We start from the raw sequence: 21,666 nt of genomic DNA, 5'->3' as shown, positions 1-21,666 counted from the left end.
AACTCTAACAATATGGTGAGAAGGACATGGCGAGTGTTTGTTTTTTGAAGTCGGAAAGCAATCTGGGTTACATTAGAACAAGCGGCCGTGCGGCCGCGAAAGTGAAAGTGATCGCGATCAAACATCAAAGCGGCCGTGCGGCCACGAAAGTGAAAGCAAATGGTGTGCAGGCTGCCAAATGGTGCGCGCGCCCGGCGCACATGCACTGTATTTGGAGGCCTGAAAGCATTCGTTTGCACTTCCAGATCCCCCATTTACAAAAGCTCTCGCGAGAGCGCTGGCTCAGGCGAGACCTAAAAAAATACTTCAGCAATACCTCCAACACGCTGCATAGGAAATCAGCCTCTTGGAATCACTTCAGCTTCAGTAGAAGCTCGTGCCTGAGGTCCTCACACGCAATTGGCCTTTGCGTCTGGCTTCAGTACGCAGTTGGCCGAAGGCGTGTGGAGGTCCCAGCTTCTTGTGAAATGTTTACTCCCAGAGCGTTTTGCTCTCGGGAGCCAGCAGCAGCACGCAGGGGCCAACTGTTTTTAATTAGCATGCCTGCGCTTGTCTCCCAAGCATTGTCACTCCTCGCTCGTGCAGGCTGTGGTTCTCGGACTTTCACTTTCCCAGAAGTTGGAACGATCGCGCACACACCCTGGTGACATCTTGTTTTGTTAACACGTGCAGGTTTCCCTCATCTGGTAATTTTATCCCCCATCTGAAAGGGACAGGCCGGTCTCTAAACATAACAAGCATTGGCATAGCCAATAGGTCTCGCTTTTGGGACCTTATAAGTATATTTACTTTTGCTATATTCGCGGCACGTAAAGCGCGGGTGCCGCGATTATAGCAAAAGTAAAGAAATAGAAAAAAACATCTATTTCTTTTCTTTTGCTATAATCGCGGCACCCGCGCTTTTACGGGCCGCGATTATAGCAAAAGTAAACATACTTATAAGGTCCCAAAAGCGAGACCTATTGGCTATGCCAATGCTTGTATCTCTGTGTCAATAATATATTCCAAAATTTTAATGTTGACCGCGTGGAAATATAATATTAGGCTGTAAGTTTTGTCTGCATCCTTATCACCTGTGTCATGGAAAACTTTGGCAAATTCAGTACTTTTTTTAAAAAAAATGGCCTTCAATACCATCCCAATTCTGCATTCCACTCATAAATAAGAATAAAGGATGTATGGATTCTTCACTGCTTTAAATGAGGCAGAGATTGGAGTTGGATGCAAAGATTAAGGTGACAACACTGTTGCTATTGGTTATCTTTAAACCTATACTGCACTTCAGTTTAGTGGACTGACTGAGAGCACAGTATGTTTGTTTTTTGTGCAGTTTCATTTAGCGCTAACTCGACCCGTATGGGAGCGCTTTAAATGAGCATCAATTAGTCTTTACACAAGGACACATTCATTTTTGTAAACACCGGGTGATTAAGAGGATGTGGTCCGTCGGCTTCAACTGACGACTTTAGAGCAGGAAACCAGGGTTCGAGCCTCGAGGTCGCGTCCACATCCTGTGATTCTGGGCAAATCACTTAATCTCCCCGTGCCTGAATGTGTAATGTAAATACGGTGCTCATGTACAGCGCTCCAATACCTTGGGTCGAGTTTGCGCTATATAAAAATGTAGTGAATCAGCCACTTTTGTGGTCTGACACCCTATGATGACCCTCAACCACCACCATTCTGTACTGACTTAAGTGTGTTCTGCCTTTTAGTGGAATAGTCTTTCCAAGAATAGAAGGTATGGGATGTTGAGGTGCAGTCTTGTGGGTGGTGGTGCACACATGTGCTCAATGTTGTATACTGAGGGATTTAGTGTATAATGTTATTTGGGTTAGGTGAATTATGACTTTGACCTATTGGCTTTGACGTGGTCTAATGTCATTCTGCCTTCTGACTTTACCTTGCTTCAAACTTTTCTGTGTGCACAGTGGTGCTTGTAAGTTGTGTGGATGAGAATTATAGGTGCTCCTTGCTTTTTTGATTCCATCTTGCTTTGGGCCTTTGTGTGCATGGCTTAACTAACTCTGAAGCCATTTTCTGTGAAGAAGAGGGCATGTTTTGCTTTCCTGCTGTTTTTCAAATTTTACTGACTAGAGAGAACTGGTTCTTATCAGAGGAATGCACATGGTTTGGCTTTTAGTCATAACAGGGGCCTGATCAACCCTTGGTCTGACCTTGAAGCAGGCTGGTACTGGCTCTCATGAGAACTAGGGGGCGTGGCTTGCTAGAAGCTTCGCTGTGTTTTGAATGTGTATTAAAAAGGGGATTCTACACTGGCTCGGTGGAAGTTCATCCGTGGAACAGACGTGTTGCCACGGAAGAGTAGAGGCTGGTGTCACCTCTGAGCTTTCGCCCGGTTCAAGCAATGGACTCCCCTTGAACAAAGTGGGGTGAAATGGAGCATTAGGTGAGGTGTCACTGCTAATGTCTCTTGATTCTTTTCTGAATTCTTTCCTTTCCTTCTTATTTTCTGATTCTTATATCCATACATATATATTTCTAAATATATATTTGTCTTGATTGATATTTGCAATCATACTATTGATATGTTAGAGTCTGCTATGTTAGGTGCATTTGGCTTACTGTGTGGTGCTATTTACAAATAAATACATCCCAGATATACCAATTCGTCTTTTCCTTGTAGCAGGAGGTGTGGACTCTTCTTGGCCAAGTATTCTGTTGTAGAAGGATGGGTTAATTCCCTTCTAGCAGGTAATTGTGTTATAGGAAGTTGGCGCTACTCCTCACAAGTGATGCGCACATTATTGTTTTCTTGCCTTGCCTTTGGGGGAGTGTTGAAAGTTTGCCCACCTTAGGAAGTGCTGTGTATATGTTATATTCCATAAGTTTGGAACTGATATTCTCGCCCTGGGAAAGTGACGGTACATTCCTTGGTCCAGGGGAGATCTAAGGTTTGTCATTACATTAATATGCCCAAAAAATAAAGTGTTTTTCCCAGAATCACAGGATGTTGGAGTCGACGCCGAGACTCGAACCTGTTTCCCCAGTTCCAACGTCGGAAGCTCTGGCCGTTAGACCACAGCTGTAACATACACACCTCCCCCCAGACTGGGAGGAGGGAGGGCAGGGGATGTGTATAAATGTCCACTTAGCTAATTCCTGCCTCGGTCTTTACAGGGTCTGGCTCTATTAACCTGCCAGCGTCATTGAAGGTTTATTGACAAACAGCTGTGAGAGTGTTTAGCGCGGGTTAGGAGCTGCTAGTGAGCTCAGAGGAACACGCGGGGAATGTCCCGCGGAGAAGGGCGTGGAGGTGCCGATTTTGAGTCGGGTCTGCTGCTGCAATATTCTGCCGACTCCAACTGAGCTAAGCTGATGGGAAATAGAATTATCCTTTTTGTGTGGACTCTGTCTGCTTCTGTTGTGCTCCATCGAGTAGCCAAGTTGTAAATGAAACTCACTGGGCGGGATACAATTGTGCAGAAAAACACAAAATTAAAGGAAATGGAGACTTGCATCCAGGGCTTTAAGTGGGTCGGGTCCTCCCGCTGCTCTGCACTGCCAGTTCTAACAAGCAGGAAGTGGGATAAGGGAGGGGGTAGGGGAGAGAGGCACGCAGGCTGGCAAATGGTGATCACTTTCGCGGCTGCTTTGATGTTCTCACTGGCCGCGCGGCTCACTGAGAACATCAAAGTGGCCGAAAGTGATCATGCAGGCTGCCAAATGGTGCACGCGCCCGGCGCACATGCACTGTATTTGGAGGCCTGCAAAGCACTAGTTTGCACTTCCAAATCCCCCATTTTACAAAAGCTCTCGCGAGAGCAGCGCTAAAGCGCTGGCTCAGGCGAGACCTAAAAACGTATTTTGCTAACTAAATCTGTGTTTTATTTTACTAAACGACAGTCTTTGGTTATCACTTTGTGAAACAGACTTTACTAAATCAGAACTTGTTAGTTTGGTTAATGAAAGAGGGATAGCTATTGAGCATTAAAATACAAATACGGAGTAGGTCGCACACTGCTCGTCATACTAGCAAATAGCCCCATAGGACTCTGGATAATGTAGTGGCAGCGGTGAGTACGCCTATGCCACGAGTGTAAAAATAATGCCATCCCTGGACACGTGTTTCGAGGTAATTGCCTCTCGTCAGCAGGGAGCAGGTAGTATGTGGGGTGCCAAGTAGACTGCCAAAATATTAAAGGTATAGTACCTCTCACGGCGCGCAGGTGCGGAACCCAGGCTCGTCAGCCCAAAGTCGCTCGAAGGAGCTTTAAATACAAATACGGAGTAGGTCGCACACTGCTCGTCATACTAGCAAATAGCCCCATAGGACTCTGGATAATGTAGTGGCAGCGGTGAGTACGCCTATGCCACGAGTGTAAAAATAATGCCATCCCTGGACACGTGTTTCGAGGTAATTGCCTCTCGTCAGCAGGGAGCAGGTAGTATGTGGGGTGCCAAGTAGACTGCCAAAATATTAAAGGTATAGTACCTCTCACGGCACGCAGGTGCGGAACCCAGGCTCGTCAGCCCAAAGTCGCTCGAATGAGCTTTAAATACAAATACGGAGTAGGTCGCACACTGCTCGTCATACTAGCAAATAGCCCCATAGGACTCTGGATAATGTAGTGGCAGCGGTGAGTACGCCTATGCCACGAGTGTAAAAATAATGCCATCCCTGGACACGTGTTTCGAGGTAATTGCCTCTCGTCAGCAGGGAGCAGGTAGTATGTGCGGTGCCAAGTAGACTGCCAAAATATTAAAGGTATAGTACCTCTCACGGCGCGCAGGTGCGGAACCCAGGCTCGTCAGCCCAAAGTCGCTCGAATGAGCTTTAAATACAAATACGGAGTAGGTCGCACACTGCTCGTCATACTAGCAAATAGCCCCATAGGACTTTGGATAATGCTGACGAGAGGCAACTACCTCGAAACACGTGTCCAGGGATGGCTTATGCGACACATACATTTTTATACACATCGTGGCATAGGCGTACTCGCCGTCGCCACTACATTGACCACAGTTCCTTGGGGCAACTTGCTGGTGTGACGAGTAGTGTGCGGCCAATTGAACTTGATATATTACGGCTCCCTTGAGCCACCGGGCTGACGAGTCCTGGATCAGCACCTGCGCGCCATGAGAGGTACTCTACCTGTTTTTAATTTTTGGCAGTCCACGCGGCACCCCTTTACACTTACCTGCTCCCTGCTGACGAGAGGCAACTACCTCGAAACACGTGTCCAGGGATGGCTTATGCGACACATACTTTTTTATACACATCGTGGCATAGGCGTACTCGCCGTCGCCACTACATTGACCACAGTTCCTTGGGGCAACTTGCTGGTGTGACGAGCAGTGTGCGGCCAATTGAACTTGATATATTACGGCTCCCTTGAGCCACCGGGCTGACGAGTCCTGGATCAGCACCTGCGCGCCATGAGAGGTACTCTACCTGTTTTTAATTTTTGGCAGTCCACGCGGCACCCCTTTACACTTACCTGCTCCCTGCTGACGAGAGGCAACTACCTCGAAACACGTGTCCAGGGATGGCTTATGCGACACATACTTTTTTATACACATCGTGGCATAAGCGTACTCGCCGTCGCCACTACATTGACCACAGTTCCTTGGGGCAACTTGCTGGTGTGACGAGCAGTGTGCGGCCAATTGAACTTGAGCTATTGAGCATTAGTTAACCCACGCAGCACGACGTGTTACCTGGACCAGATTATTTTTCTGAAATAAACAAGCCTGATTACAGTTATTTGAGTATTTATAGAGCCAATTAATTTATGGATGTAAAAAAATGGCATTTCCTATCGAGCGATGTCACACTGCGCCTCGGTAATAAATCTATATCTGATAAAATGGATGCTATCTCACAAAGTATTGTGCGTGCAGCGCGGTGATGCTTGTCTGGTTGGTGCGCTACATTGTAGTGTTGCACTGACTTGCGATCAACGACTTCTTCTTGGCTAGTGATTCACGCTTACCAATGAATTATTCATGATCCAACAGCCCTCTCTTCCCACCACACCCAGCTCTGGGGCTCTTGGTATCTGCAGTACAGAGTTCTCCGTTCCTGGTAACATGGGCCAGCTCTCTGGCCCGTGGATGCTCTAGTCTGACTTCTTTTTAGCACTATGGAAACCCTGATTTCCTATAACGTACATCTACGTGTCTCAAAGCAGTTATGGACAACGCCCTATTTTACATGCTGAACAAACTGATTAATTCATGTTTACCACTAGCTCCTCCCACACAGCTGCCAGGTATCCAAGTGCCATGTGACACGCTCGCGCAGCCATTCCTGGTTTTACGCCAGAAACGCTGTGCTTTCTGGGACATGTAGTTTTGCTTTCGCATGTGGCGTTATGGTAATATAGTTACTTGGATGCAGAGGGCTATAGTATACAAAGTCCTAGGACTGTCTGAAACACGAGACCACTTGCAGCTCTGTTTCAACCACTTGGCATTAATATAGAGAAGATTGCAAAGGTAACAGCGTCCAGAAGCACCTCAGACCGTTTTAGCAAATGGCATTTTTTTTTTTTATTCTCACCCTGTGTTCACTGCTGACGCGACTGTTGGCTGCACCCCCTTCACGGACTCTCGATTAGTTAATCTCCAGGGTAAATCTCTTTCCTGCGTCAGTCAGAGAGAGGTCATCGCTTATCGAAGTGAGGCAATAAATAATTTCAAAGCTTGACATTAAAATCCATCTCAAGCTGGTAATTAGTTGTCCTAAATCTGTGCTAGCAGTGAAAGTGTAACGCGCGAAAGAGCCGGCTTCCTCAGCACGTGGGCAGCAATTAGCCAACTGTTACGGGTACCTCTACTGTGAGCAAAATGCTTATTAAAAGGTCGAGGTTTGACGGAGAAGAGACGAAAATGCTTCCATCTGGAGAAACTTGCATTCGGACCTTGATTTATGCCATTTGCCGACCTTCAAGACCCAGGTGGTGCTGGAAAATCCCTCAGAGAGCCCCGTCACCTCGAGCGAGTCACGGGACTGCCGCCATCTTGTTTTATATCCAAACAGAGGCTGAAAAGCACTCTTCAAAGCCTATCTAAGGCTGATTTTTTTCCTTAATAATTTTAGACTGTTTTGTTGAGATTACTATATTAGCAGTATCCATAACACAGACTGCTGCCTAACATCTAAAGAATGAGGGGAAATGCAGCTAGATATGCTTTACACGAGGAAAAAAACATAATGTCAAAAGTCTAAAGGCTTTCATATTCTATGCCTACTAAAGGCAGTTGACTCAAAGCATGTTTCTTTTTCTGGTGTGTGTGTGTGTGTGTGTGTGTGGTGTCCTTGAATACTTTGGATGTTTCTTCACCTATGCTTTGAGGATTTTGTCTCAGAATTAAGTCTTTTTGTTTTCACTTGACATATATTAGCCCTAAGAAGCCCTTAAAGATGTTTTTTTACCAATTTTTTTTTTTTTACCTGTCTTCATGCATTATGTTTAATGAAGATTCCATCCAGCAGGAGAAAAAGGCTGCTACAGTTCCTCGTCTAATTGATCTTGTCTGTTTTCCCCGTGCCCCCCCTCTGTCAGGGTGAATTCTGTTAAACAATGTCTCAAAAAATATTAAAGGACAGACAAGGTATCGGGTTAGGAGGAAGCCAAAAGACCTCATAAGGGCAAAGGACAAGATGAGGAGTGACAAGGGTACCAGTAAACAATCTGTGCCTTCCCTCAGGACCTGCACGGTGGAGAATCCAGGGAGACGAACTCAAAAATGTGGAAAAATGACCTCTCTACTGTAATTGCCATCACTACATTCTGACTTGACACCTGCAACTTGCTTGCTTCTTAGAAAGGCATTTCTGTCAGTCAATATACTGCCACCACGGTTCGATGTCAGGCAAGTGTTAGTAGTCAAAACATTCTCATATGTGAACACCACACTCCGCGTTGCTACCTCAAAAGATTTTGCCACTCTCTTCCAACATCAAATTGATTGACATTGAGATTTTCAATATCCATGCCATCCACTGGATGTATAGTTAAGAAAAGGTGGGTACTTTCTCCATCACCTGATAATTTCCTAAATTTAGGCCTCTCCACTTTATCATACCACATGATCATTTGAGGTACGCTTGCATCCTCTTCTATCTCCTCTGCCTTCAGGACAATAACTGTCACTTGTGGAAACACCTACACACTAAATAAACCTCAAAGTTTCAGCAAAATGGAGAAAGCACGCTTCAGCTCTGGAAATATTAGTAGCTCCTCACGTTTAGGGTAAAATAATGGATGTAACTGGAAAGATGTTGCACTGCAGTTACTGCCCTGAAACAGCTATCACAGCTGAACTGCATCTACGAACTCTACAAGAACCTGCTATGTGACATAAGACAGAACTTCAAGAGGTGGTTTTTGTACGCAGTCTTTGTATCCAACCTGCTCATTAGTGCTGCAAATAATTGATTTGGCAGAACTGGCGGACTCCGGTTCTTGCCATGGCATTATCCTGATATGTTCCTCCTGGCTATTTCTTACCACGCTGAAAAAAAAAATGCTCACTGGAAATTCTTTAACCTATCATTCTCAGGCTCTGCTCTTTGGTCAACACTTAGAGGAGGAGATACTGAGAATGAAGATTAAAGGTGTGATATTAAAAACTGTTGAAAAATAACTGGCAATGCCAGAGGTCTGTAACAGTGCATATAAGAGTGACCGAACATCACAGAAAGGTGCTAACTATTTTGCAAGATGGCTTTTCGCCTTCCATCAAGGCACCTCTGCCATGTATTCCACTAAAGCAGACTCAAAAAAGCTTTTTAGTCCTGGTCCCAAAAAAAGTCTCAAGAAGCAATTCAGAACCCTTCTGAATCGCGTATAGTCATCAAATAAACCGGAAATATTCCACATGCTAGCACTTTTTCAAATCTTTTCTCACATCGAAGAAGGAAACTTGCCATGCACTGTGGATGTGTAGGATGTCTATTTTCCATTCTAATTGTGAAAAGATGCGGAAAGTTATCAGTACTAATCTGCTGTATTTTCCTGTGGTCTGAAACTTGCTCTGCAAATGTTCTCAAAATGCATGGTAGTAGTGGCAGCCCTTCATAATTTTCAAAAAATCTTGACCTGGACAGATAGCTGATAACAGCCCACAGTGTGAACAAAGTAGCACAGGATCTGCACACAATTTAATTGCTGCACTGACCAGGATGCTATGCTGTGCAAAGGATTTGTAAAGTGCATGGCTACCCGACAGGCCGCCCAGTGCTGAGGGTCAAGTCCATCACATAGTGACTGAGACCAAGGCTGGTAACCCCCTCAAATTTGAGTGATTTTCTGAATTTGGATTTTTCTCTAATCTATCTTGGTGATGGAGGTAGCGAGTTCCAGAGCTTTGGTTCAAATGTGTGTCCTCCAATTCTTGCTTTCTTGATCTGATAGAGACTACTAGCCGCAGATTCCTTCACGTAGAATTATCCCCAGGCGTGAGACTGGATCCGGAAACTTTTTTGCCACAGCATCCCTGCGCGCCAGGGGCTGGGCGACATCACGCGACTCCGCCCAGGCGTCCGCGTACGTGACGTCAGCGAGGTCACATAAGACCCGCCCCGGTGCGCCTACGTCAGTTTTTTCCTTTTCCGCGTGCAACGCGGATCTGATCCTTTGTACGGGCCTGTTAGGGCCCCCCTTTTTCTTCCATTTCTTTTGGTGGAACAGTGTGCGAATGCCTTCGGGCTTTAAGACTTGCACGTCTTGTGGGCATCTTATGTCGGCGACGGACCCTCACCTCATTTATATGTGGTGTTTGGGGGAGGATCATGGCATCACAGATTGTACGCAGTGCCAACAGTTGAAGCCGAAGTCGTGGCGGGAGCGCCGGATGAAACTTCTCTCGGCACGTCTCTCCAGGTCGACTTCCTCCCCTCGGTCTGCTTCGACGGATGGCTTCAGATACGGCCATGGTAGTCGTCCTCGCCTTTCTCCGATGTCACGTGAGCGTCGCTCCCCGGTGGGTAAGTGTCGCAGTTTGTTCCCGGGGGCTGGTTTCCGGCCTACCGGGGGCGTGGACTCTCCGCGGGTGATGCGGCTCTGCGTGTCGTCCTATCCACCGTTTCCCGTGTTGGGGCGTCGAGAGTCCAAATGGAGACATACGCGGCGGCTTTGCAGGCCTCGCTGGCATCTCCTCCTACTCCTTCCCCTCCTGGGGCATCGGCGGATCCCTCGCTCTGCGCAGGGCCCTCTGCGGCGCCGCCGGTGGCTCCGTCGCCGACTGGTTCGGATCCAGGCTTGGAGGATGTGGTGCTGTTGGGGTGCGGCTCCTCTGGGGCACCTCCTTCAGGCCACGGTGTCTCTGCCTCACCGCAAACTCCCGCGGGGGTCCCTGTGGTGTCGCGGGAGGTCGCCGGGGCTCGGGTCGCATCCCCGAGCCCCTCTCGGTCCTTTGACAAGGTGGTCCTGTCTAAGGCCGAGGTGACGCCGCTACGGCGCCAGCAGCAGCTGGACCGTGCAGAGCCACAGGGGTCGGTGGACCCTCCTCGTCCCGCTCCGGGTTGAGGCCGAGGGAAGACCCCTCGTCCCTCTCCGGGCCCCTCTCGTCCCTCCCCACAGGCGGCTGCCTCGTCGGAGGGCGAGTCGGAGGTTGAATCGTCCCTAGCGCCGCCACATGGGTTGACGAGCGATCTTCGCCTCATTTTGTGCCGTGGCTGGCGGAGGGCTTCGTGCCACTCCCCAGGCCCGTCTCGTTCCCCCACGCAGGTGGCTGCCTCTGCGGTGGTCGGGTCGGCGTCACTCCGGCGCCGCCCTGGGGCCGGTGCGGCTCCAGCTCTACCCCGGGCTCCGCTCCAAGTCACCACGGTGCGGGGTGACTTGGAGCACCTTGTCCTGTGACGCCGGCTGGTGCCGACATCCTACCTCAAGCAGTGGACTCTACGGCTCCGCGCAGGGGTAGTACCACGGATTCGTCTTCGGACGCTCCTTCTCCAGTGGCAGGCTGTATCTTGGTGTCGTCCTCCCTGGAGACTGGTCGCCGTGTGGTGTCTTTTTCACCGGCATCGAAGGGCGGCTCACCGCCCTTCCTGGGGCAGGGGTGTTCGTCAAACGAGCGGCAGGTCCCTCATTCTTTGGCTCCTTCTGACTTCCAGGGCTGGCCCTTGCCCGCCCTGCTTGGCCGGGGGGACAGCTGCCTTAGTTTGCAGCCGTCGCCCACGGAGGAGCTGCTTTCTCCACCGCGGGGCCCTACGGAGGCGGGTGCGGCCTTCGCTCACGCAGTGTCCATGGCTGTCGGGCATTCTGCGCATGGGTGACCCGGTGGCTCACCTTCCGGTGGACCATCTATTGGAGGTCCTCCACCAGGGCTCTGGTGGGAGAGAAATCTTACTTCCCTTTGAAGGTTCGCTCCTTTCTTCCTTGACGGGGGCTTGGAGGCGCCCTGCCTCAGGGGACCCGGTGCCTCAGCATCTTCTGCACCGGCGCCGCGTGACGCGGCGTGTCTTTCCCTTCACCCCTCAGCCGCCAACCCCCTTTTGTGGACCGCTTTTACCTCCCTGCCGCCACTATTGACTCCGCCGTCTCGAGAGGCCCGCTGGCTGGACTCTTGGGGATGCAACATGTTCGCCTCGACCAGCACGGCCCTGCGAGCCCTTAACACCTTGTGTGTGCTGGCTAGGGCCTCCTCCTGTTTGTGGGACTCGGCTGAGTCTCTGGGATCTGCAGCGTCCCAGGAGTCTGGCCTGCTGCACTTACGGCATCATGCATTGGATGGCCGGGAGCTTGTGGCGTTTATTCTCCGCTCCGCTCTGGACATCTGAGGTGTTGGGCCGGGTCATGGCTTCCTCAGTCACTCTCCGTCGCCATGCTTGGCTTCGGGATGGAGTCTTCCCTGAGAATATTCGGGAGCGACTCATCGACCTTCCGTTTGATGGCAGCCTGTTGTTCCATGCCCCGGCCAACACTGCCATCCAAAGGCTCTTGGCAGGGCTCCGTCCTCCACCGCCTTATCCTCCTCCTCCTCCATCCCCTCCTTAGTGACTTCTGAGTTAGGTTGATTCTGGGCCTTCTTAAGCTGGCTGTTCTGGCTGTGCAGTGTGTTTTCTGGCCGTTTACGTCCTTCCTTGGGACTTTGGCATTGTTGGCTGCTGGACGGCCCTTGTGTTGGTTGTGTGTGGTTCTGCAGGAGTTGTTGCGCAGGCTTGGCCCTGAGATTGGACCTTCTGCATTGCTTGGGCTGCTTGTCAAGCCTTCGGCGGGGGTGTTTTTTTCCCCGTGGCTTTTGTTTTTTCCTCTGCTGCAGAAGTTCTTCCAAAGAGGGTTCCCTTATCTTGGGACTTAACATACCCTATGTGGGGTAGTGGTAGCTGTCATATGGCTTGCGCTCTGCTAGAGGGTTCTGGTCACCTTCGGTGCCTGTTCTCCATGGCGTTTCAGTAGGTTGCTTTTGCTTCCTGTGGTCGTGTGCGCGGCCACTCGTAGCGGTGGCCCGGGCATCTCCTCCTCTCCCTGCTCCTGTCCTGAGGTCTGGGATGATACTGTGTCTCCCTTGCCGGGCGTTACCTACTCGGCCTTCCTGGGGCCTCGGGCTGTTCTTCTTGCTTCTGGCTTTGACTGCCGGCGCTGTTCTGGCTTGCAGGCTGCTCTCCATCTAGAGTGAGTTCACCTCTTTTACCTAGTTTCCTTGGGCCCTCTAGGCTTCTTCTTTTTCTTCCGCTTTTCCTGTCTCGGCATTGGGCGGAAGCTATGTTGCCTTGTGGGGGAGTGGGGTGCTTCGGCCTCTCAGTCATTGCCCTTGGTTCCTCTGCTGTGAGTGTACGAGCCTCTTTAGCCTTCTTTCCCTCCTACATCCCGTTGGGGTCCTGCTTGTGGGGGTTCCCTTGGCCTGGCAGGGGCGAGGTTCTACCTGGTCCACAGATCTGGTCCCCTGTGGGGCCCTCTGTTCTGCATTGGCTGGTGGGGTCCTTTCACAGACCCTCCTTCCCAGGGGGTATTGCTAGGGTATTTATTCTACGTGAAGGAATCTGCGGCTTGTAGTCTCTATCAGATGTAAGAGTTACTTACCTTCGGTAACAATGTATCTGGTAGAGACAATTCTAGCCGCAGATTCCTTCACGGCCCGCCCTTCCTCCCCTATTCTGCGAGGACCCTTGGGTTGGTCTTTGGTACTCGCCTCCCGGTGGGGGGCTGTGTCTCCTGTGAGTGCCTTCCTTGTTCTTGACGGGTGGCTCCGTCTGGGGGCAGTTCATTCCTCCTTTGGTCCTTTGGAGGATGGGGTTCTGGTGCTCCGGTGCCCTGCTGCTCTGGCTACTCCAGGTTTTGGGGGGATTGCTTCTATCCCTGTCCTCCCTCCCCTCCTTCCATTGCTATCCTCTGCTTAAAGGCCATCTGGCCTTGTCTTGCCCTTGTCCCTTGTGGGTGGTTGCCCTCTGGGTTGGGGTGGCTTGGAGGTTTGTTGTCCCTGTCTGTCTTGGGACTGGTCGCATTCCTTGCTCAGGATGGGGGGGGTTCCTACATGTGCCATGACTTCTACGCATGTTCTTGCCTCCGGGGCACAGGGATGGGAGGTTGTCTATGTGCTGGCAGGGTGACTGCGCAGGTTTCTGCTTGTTCTTCTTCTTTCCCTGCCCTTGGGTTCTGCTGTGTTGGCACTACTCTGGTGGTGGTGTTAGTCACCGTTTCTTTCCAATTTTTCAGCTCTTCGTACACTGTTCCCATGCTTCCACAGTTTGTTATCTGGTGATTCCGCGTTGTGGTGCGGAAAAGTTCTCAGAAGAAAACTGACGTAGGCGCGCCGGGGTGGGTCTTACGTGACCTCACTGACGTCACGTACGCGGACGACGCCTGGGCGGAGTTGCGTGATGTCGCCCCGCCCCTGGCGCGCAGGGATGCTGTGGCAAAAAGTTTCCGGATCCAGTCTCACACCTGGGGATAATTCTACGTGAAGGAATCTGCGGCTAGAATCATCTCTACCAGATACATCGTTACCGAAGGTAAGTAACTCGTACATCTTTGTTACAGTAAGAAGTCTCTGATCAGAGGGGCTGAATAGTCTTTTAGGGATTGCACATAAACCTTCAGAAGTCTGTCACATCCTTACTATTCTGTCTTATTTCAGAGAAGCACTAGAGACAGTCCAAGGAAATGTCTGTAGAATGCTTACCATATACCTGCCATCTGGTGTTTGCTCAGCTGTTTTCAATTTGGCTTTTTTCAAGAAGTCTTTCATGTCACAAGATGGTGCAGTGACTCGTCTTAGTGTACATTGAACATGGGCACATCAATCAATCAGGGGTCTATAAAGCATGCTACTCACCTGTGAGGGGCTGGGGGGGGGGGGGGGGTGCAGCTCCTGATCAGTCAAAGAGCCAGGTCTTGAGGCTCTTCCTGAAGGTGTGCAGAGTTGGGGAGCATTTGATGTTGACTGGGACTCGTTCCAGGTCTTTGCTGCGATGTAGGAGAAGGCTCTTCCGCCTGCTGTGGTTCTGCGGATGGGTGGGGTCTCTGCCAGGGCGAGGTCGGCGGAGCGGAGGTTCCTTTTGGGTATGAGGAAGGAGACGGTTTCGTTGAGGTATTTGGGTCCGATGTTGTGGAGGGATTTGTAGGCGTGGGTGAGTAGCTTGAAGGTTACTCTCTTCTCGATGGGGAGTCAGTGGAGGTCTCGTAGGTGCTGGGTCATGTAATCGTGTCGTGGGGTTCTGAGGACGAGTCTGGCTGCGGTGTTCTGGATGGTTTAGAGCTTGTGTAGCAGGGTCTTGTTGATTCCGGCGTAGAGGGTGTTGCCGTAGTCCAGTCTGCTGGTTATGAGTGCATGGGTGACAGTCTTTCTGCATTGGGGGGGGGGGGATCCACTTGAAGGTCTTGCTGAGGGAGTTGAAGTAGGTGGAGGCAACGGCTTTCATCTGGCGGGTCAAGGTGAGAGAGGAGTCTAGAATGATACCGAGGTTCCGGGCGTGGTCGTCGGGTGGGTGGGATTCCGAGGGCAGGGGGCCACCAGGAGCTGTCCCATGCAGTGGGGGAGGGTCCGAGGACCTTTGTCTTCTCCGAGTTCAGTTGTAGGCAGCTGTCGCTCATCTAAGCCACGACTTCTTATATTCCTTCTTGGAACCTGAGTCTGGTGTCTTCAGGGTTCATCATGAGAGAGAGGATGAGCTGAGTGTCGTCGGTGTAAGATACTATGCTGAGCTCATGCTGTCTGGTGAGGAGGGCCATGCAGATGTTGGAGCATGCGGATGAGCGATGTTCTTTGGGGTACTCCACAGTTGATCTCTGTAGGTTCGGAGTGGAAGGGGGGTTGGGAGTCTGATCCTTTGGGTTCTGCTGGAGAGAAAGGAGCGGATCCTGTCGAGGGTGGTTGCTCGTATACTGGCGTCGTGGAATCTGACAGCGAGAGTGCGGTGTGAGACGGTGTCGAAGGCTGCGGAGAGGTCTAGTAGGATGAGGGCCGCAGTATGGCCCTGGCCGAGTAGCATGCGGATGTCATCGGTGGCAGCGAGGAAGGCGGCCTCGGTGCTGTGGTTGCTGCGGAATCCGGACTGGGAGGAGTCGAGGATGGCGTTCTCTTTGATGAAGGTGGTCAGCTGGGCGTTGATGAATCTCTCGGTGACTTTGGCTGCGAAGGGAAGGAGAGATGGGCCGGTAATTTTTCAGGTCCGTCGGGTCGGCCAATGGTTTCTTGAGGAAGGGCTTGTTGTCCGGCCTAGTTCGGGTGCTATAGCTGCGGTGGATCTGTGGTAGATGTGCGGTGGGCAGGGGTCAGTGGGGGCTCCTGAGTGGGTGTTCTTCATGGTCGTGGCGGTGTCTTCAGTCGTGACTGGTTTGTAGGCGGTGATGGTCGGTTGGTTGACGGTGGTGGAGAGGGTGGTGGTGTCCAGAGTCTGTTAACTGAAGTTATCGTAGAGGGCCTTGATTTTCAGGTGGAAGTAGGAGCTGAGCTTGTTGCAGAGGACCTGAGATCGTGAGACGTCCGTGGATTCGCTGGGGGGTTAGGTGAACTGCTGTATGACTTTGAAGAGTTCTTTTGCGTTGCTTGTGTTGATGTGGATTTTGTTCTTGATAAATGTCCGTGTTGTAACTTTTATGCGCTGGTGGTATTCATTCATGGCGTTCCTGTAGTTGTTCTGGTCTTCGGTGGTTTTCCTGTTCAGCCAGAGTTTCACGAGGCATCTACAGGAGCACCTGGCTTCTTGGAGGTTGGTGGTGAACCAGGCGGCCTTCAGGGGGCGTAGTTTGATGGGGTGGCGGAGGGGTGCGAGGTTGTCAGCGCAGCTGGCGATCCAGCGGTGTAGTTCTTTGGCTGTGGAGTTGGCGTTGGTCGAGGAGGAGGGTGGTGTTGAGATGTTCTCCTGTGATCTTGCTCCAGTTCCTTCGTGGCGGACGCTGGGTGGGTTCGGTGTGGTGGTGGTGGTGGTGATGGGGAAGTGTACGCAGTGGTCTGTCCAGAGGGGCTGCGTGGTGTGGCTGAAGTGGATGTTTGTCCCTCCTGCGAAGATGGGGTCGAGGGTGTGTCCGGCTCTGTGGGTGGGGGTGGTGACGAGCTGCTTCAGTCCGAGGTTGTAGAGGAGGTGGTGGGGTCGCTGTGGTTGTCTAGGTGGAAGTTCAGGTTTCAGATGAGAATGTAGTCCGTGGAGGCGATGGTGTGGGGTGCGACGAGGTCTGCAAGGGTGGTGGTGGAGGGTCTGTAGAGGAGGGTACAGCGCAGTGTAGTTCTGGGGCTGGTTTGGATCTGGAAGTGGAGGTGCTCTGTATTGGAGAGGGGGTCGCTTGTGCTGGAGGTGGAGAGTAGGAGGAAGCTCTTGTGTGCACTGGCTAGACCTCTACCTGGGCGGTACTCCATACATACATACATACATACATACTCCATGTTAGATTGCTTTTTAGGTCTCGTGACGTAAGCAGCGCATGCGCTGCTCTCGGCATCGAGAGCTTCTTGGAATCAATTTAGATTCCGAAGCTCTCGGAGGCAGAGTGGAAGCCCCGCCCACCTTTCTAATCGGTTTGCGTCATGTATTATGCAAAACGTAGGCTTTTCATTGTAAAGGAGGCTTCTTAGTCCCTCCTTGTTGCCGCCTTGTCTCCTTTTGGCCCCGCCCACCGGGATTCGATCTCTCACTTGCGGCATGACACACTCTGCTTCACTTGTTGGGACGCACTATGTTTTCCTCGCAACGCTGACAGCGTGTTGTTGAAGGGCAGTCAAACCGATTAATTGCTGCTGACCCTAGGGCATGTTGGCAGTAGGAGGACGCGGAGTAGGGCCGTTGGGGGTTCATTCCGTCTCGTGAACAGCGTGGGTGGTAGATCGCGTTGCGCGAGCTCTTCCGAAGCCGCTTCCCGATGTAGATATGTTCACAGCAGCTCTTCCGAAGCCGCTTCCCGATGTAGATATGTTCACAGCAGCTCTTCCGAAGCAGCTTCCCGATGTAGATATATTCACAGCAGCTCTTCCGAAGCCGCCTCCCGATGTAGATATGTTCACAGCAGCTCTTCCGAAGCCGCCTCCCGATGTAGATATGTTCACAGCAGTGGAAAAATAATCAAACCACTCTTTCTGCCCTGCGGAGCCCAGTCTTGCTTTGCTGGATTGCAACTGACAAAGTGACCTGTCGCGGTGCACTTCCGCTGAAGAGAAAATTACGTTCTCCTGTTAAAATACTCACCGCCGCAGCCCGGGACCTGGGATTCCAGCCTTTCCGGCCCCCATCAGGACACAGTAACGTCGTACAGTACTCTGAGAGCAGCAGGTGGGTACACTGTGGTAGTTCACAGGTACAGTGGCACCGTAGCCCAGCAGCATGAGGGGCCCTTTGTACTCCAGTAGTTTGTTTTCTACCCAACCAGGGAGAAGGGGGGGGCTAGAAAAGCTCGACATTTTGGCCCTGGGCATTGTTTATATTTTATAGTGCAAACATATGCAATGCGCTAACACGTTTGACAAGTTAAGGAGTTGTTCAGCAGCGCAGACACTCGGGCCTCGTTTTCAGACTGCTGTACACATGTGATCAACATACAGTGATACCTTGAACTCCCGTGCGCACATTTTCATTTCAAACTAGCCTGTACATAATTAATGACACCTAGCCCCTCGCCCTGAGCTCCGACGCGGAAAGCATTCTCTTTCCAGTCTTGGTCGTGCGGCAGATGACGTCAGCAGGGCAGCTCCACGGTCAGCCAGGCCCTAGTCTTGCTGTTTATTTAAATCGTTTACAAGCTTGCCCATAGTGAATCATCTGTTTGTCACTTTCTTCCCTGTGCCTCAAGAGCTGTCCGTTTGATTCACCCGGCCTAACGCTATGTGCATAATTGATTACACGCCTTGTGCCCCTGGGCGGATCGCGGGTGTCATTCTGTCAGAGGCTTGGCAATTTGGTCAGCTCAGTGGTGTAGGCGTCACTGCTTTCCCCCATGTAGGGAAGACGCGTTGAAAATGATATTCCCCGCAAGTAGAATACCAGCCTTCTGTCCTCAAACCCTGTGGGCGCACACGCTTTGTAGCTCAGTTGTGAATGATTCGAGATGAAAATGGGGACACAATCACGGTTGCCAATATAGACCACCCTTTCATTAGCATGGCTGTTATTTTTAAGTCTGGGTAAGACAGAAACTGTTAAGCTAAAGCTATTTGCTTTGCTATACAATACCATTAGCAAAGCAAATGGCTTTAACTTAATCAAAGGCGAGACCTATTGCATTTTCAATGCTTTTTTTTTCTTCCGTTGGGTTCCAATGTGAGCAGAGTCGGCTGCAAGTCCTGAACACCTTTTTGCTGGCCCTGTTGAGGTAAATTTCCAACCCACTGTGTCTAATCCAGGGCTCCCCAACCATTTCTGTACTGAGAGCTACTTAGTTCAATGAAACACATTGAGAGTTTCTAATATTATTAGTTATATATTTTCAATGTTATAACGCACACAGGTGAACTACTCAGAGGCAGCTGGAGAACTACAGTAGCTCACGAGCTACTGGTTAGAGACCCCCGGGTAATCCAAGCTCCAGTGCTTGGTCCTTTCGGATTGCAAACAACTTTGACAGCACCGAAGACCATCTTCGAAGCCCCAAGACATTGAGAGCCTCGTGCCCCTCTAGTCTGAGAACCGTTTCCACTCCTTATTTGCCAGAGCATGCTGTGTCGGTAATGGAACTTACACCCTTTTAAAATTGCCCTCTTTGCCTATTAGAAATCTGTGGGCAGACCACACAAGGTATACAACTTGTGCCTGTACCCATACCACAGTAACGCTCTTCAGATCCAAAAATACTCTCAGGCATCAAAGGGAATGGCGCTGGTCACATAGGATGGCATACCAGCAAAGCACCTCGGAAACCTCAAATAGATTTTAAGGGAAAGGGCTCCCTCTGCATCAAAGAACAGGATGAGTCTGGTCTCCCTTGTGTGCAACAGTCATGCAGGTAGTCATTGCTCTCCAGTGAATCCAACAATGAGCAGATCGAGGACATAGACCCTGGGCCAGGGACTAGCCCTTGCAGGAGGATCACACCTAGGCTTGTGTATACCTTCGGTGCCTGATGCCCATGTCACCAAGCCAAGGCTTCAATAAAATGCCCAGAGTGAAATAGAGCATCCCACCTAAGAGTCTAGCGTCAAGCCCAAGCATAGATGTCCAGAAAAGCCAAGGGCCTCTACCGCCTTCTGGCTCTGTTAAGTAATTACAAAAAGCTTCAGGGTCTAGCAAGCATCCATCCATTCCCCCTCCAATCGGCTATCAATCCATTCCAAGAGTGCACAACACCATTGGCCCATCCAAAGCCAGCACCAAAGGCTTCATTGGCACAGGTGCCGAAAATCTCCTCTATGCTAGAGCTGAGAGCACAGCCCACCTTGAGGCCTCTGTCCACACCTCAAGGCAAGGACGTTGAGGCCATTCACCCACCAAAATCAGAGCAAAACCGCAGCCAGGACCCTTTCCTCAAAGAGCAGACTGGCCTTTGAGGAGGAACCTTCTTTCAGGTCTCTCTCCCCCAAGCTGGCACTGAGGAATTGCAAGGCCAGAGCAACTAAGCCTTCCTTTGCCAGAGAGTTCACCTCTACCACCAAACAGTCGCTAGAGATGTCCAATCTTTCATATTCAGGGCCAGGTGGTGCCTTTGGCCACTAGCCCTTATGACCAGGCAAGTGCCATACTGATGATACCTAGGATGACTATAATGTATGCATATATGCAGCATTTCTATAGCATGAACCTAACAAAAAGGCAGCGAAGTGTAGTACATAGTCCATAAAGTGGATCTCCCAGGTCACCCTGATCTAGATCCTTACTCAGTGAAGGCCTCTACTGCATTATATCATGAGGTAATTCAGATGGCCTTAGCCTAGCACAAAGTCGACATGTTTGTCACTCAGGAGGATGACGACTTCATCCTGGAGACACTCTCCAAATCATACTGAACTGTCCAGTTTCTACTCCTAATCAAGGGCATGCGGAAATCAGCCCCTGACAATTTTAAGGAGACTGTCAAAGCGAGAGTATAGAAAACATTAAAACTAGTGACCCAACTTACATCAAGGGGCAGGTTATACTCGACTCTCAGATGGTCCACATGGCCTGCAAGTGCACCTCCGTCCAGGCCACCAGCAGCACTCCTCCTCCAAGGGAAGGAGGAAGACTGACACAGTGGACAAGAGGGTGGCAATAGAAGCAGCGAACCAGGATATGCAAGTGCTGTAGGAAGCTGGCTCTGTATGTACTATACCAAAGTGAGGTATAGTGTGCACAGAGTCCAGTGGAACCCCAAAGGTAGGCAGAGGTAAAGTTAGATAGCACCTCACTCTCTAGTTGTGGTAGTGTGGTCGAGCAGTAAGGCTTTATCAGAGGACAGTGTTAAGCATTTGTTGTATCCAATCTGATACAGACATCTAGCCGCAGATTTCTTAACTTAGAATATCCCCAGGCGTCAGACTGGATCCGGAAAACTTTTCGCAGCAGCACCTCTGTGCGCCGGGGGGCGGCGCTGCACCGCTCCACCCTGATTTCGTCCACGGACGTGACATCAGCAGAGCCCTATATACCCCTCCCGGCGCGCTGACGTCAGTTTTCTTCTTTTCGGCGTCCCAACGAGGTTCCTGGAAAACCAGCTGTTCCTTGGCCTGTTTTGTTTCTGGTTTTTCGACGCCTTCGGCATCACAGAACAGTGTGCGATGCCTTCGGGCTTTAAGACGTGTGAGTCCTGTGCACGTCAGATGTCTGTCACGGACCCGCATGTTGTCTGTATGTGGTGCCTGGGAGTGCACCACGACTCAGAGTGCGACACCTGTCAACAAATGAAGCCCAAGTCCTTGAGGGAGCGTTGTATGAAATTACTCCAGTATTGGAACTTTCATAGATTCCCATAGCTTGTATCATTCCCCGTCGTCGGAATTGGAGTCTCAGTACCCAAAATAACATAGCAGTAGGTACAAAAGAGAAAGAAAAAAGGCCTAAGCCTCATTCCCTTTTGTAGCATATCTATCTCTTTTTGTAAAAGAGACCAAAATAAAGCAACAACCAATCAGATTAGCCTCACCCGACAGAACCCTCCTGAGAGAACCTCAAAGCCTCAGATTTTCTACCAGACGTTGTGCTTAGGGAGTCTTCTTTGAGCTCTGTTCACTTCAACTCTGACTGCTTTTTTTCTACATTTTTTCTTCAAAAGTGTTGGTGTTTCATTCAGGAATGTCTGACAAGGAGAAGAAAGCCCTTTTCAAGCCTTGTTCCACCTGTGGCAAAAAGCGGCTGTA

At 50.5% G+C, this 21,666-nt stretch overlaps 1 protein-coding gene across 1 annotated transcript in view; it reads left to right on the top strand.

The window, feature by feature from the left end:
• Nucleotides 1-21,666, top strand: part of LOC146871135 (uncharacterized) — a 651,196-nt gene that overhangs the window by 609,529 nt on the left and 20,001 nt on the right.

This window comes from Triturus cristatus, chromosome 1_1 (genome assembly GCF_964204655.1).
Source record: "Triturus cristatus chromosome 1_1, aTriCri1.1, whole genome shotgun sequence".
NCBI classification, from domain to species: domain Eukaryota; kingdom Metazoa; phylum Chordata; class Amphibia; order Caudata; family Salamandridae; genus Triturus; species Triturus cristatus.
This window is presented reverse-complemented; position numbering and strand designations above follow the sequence as displayed.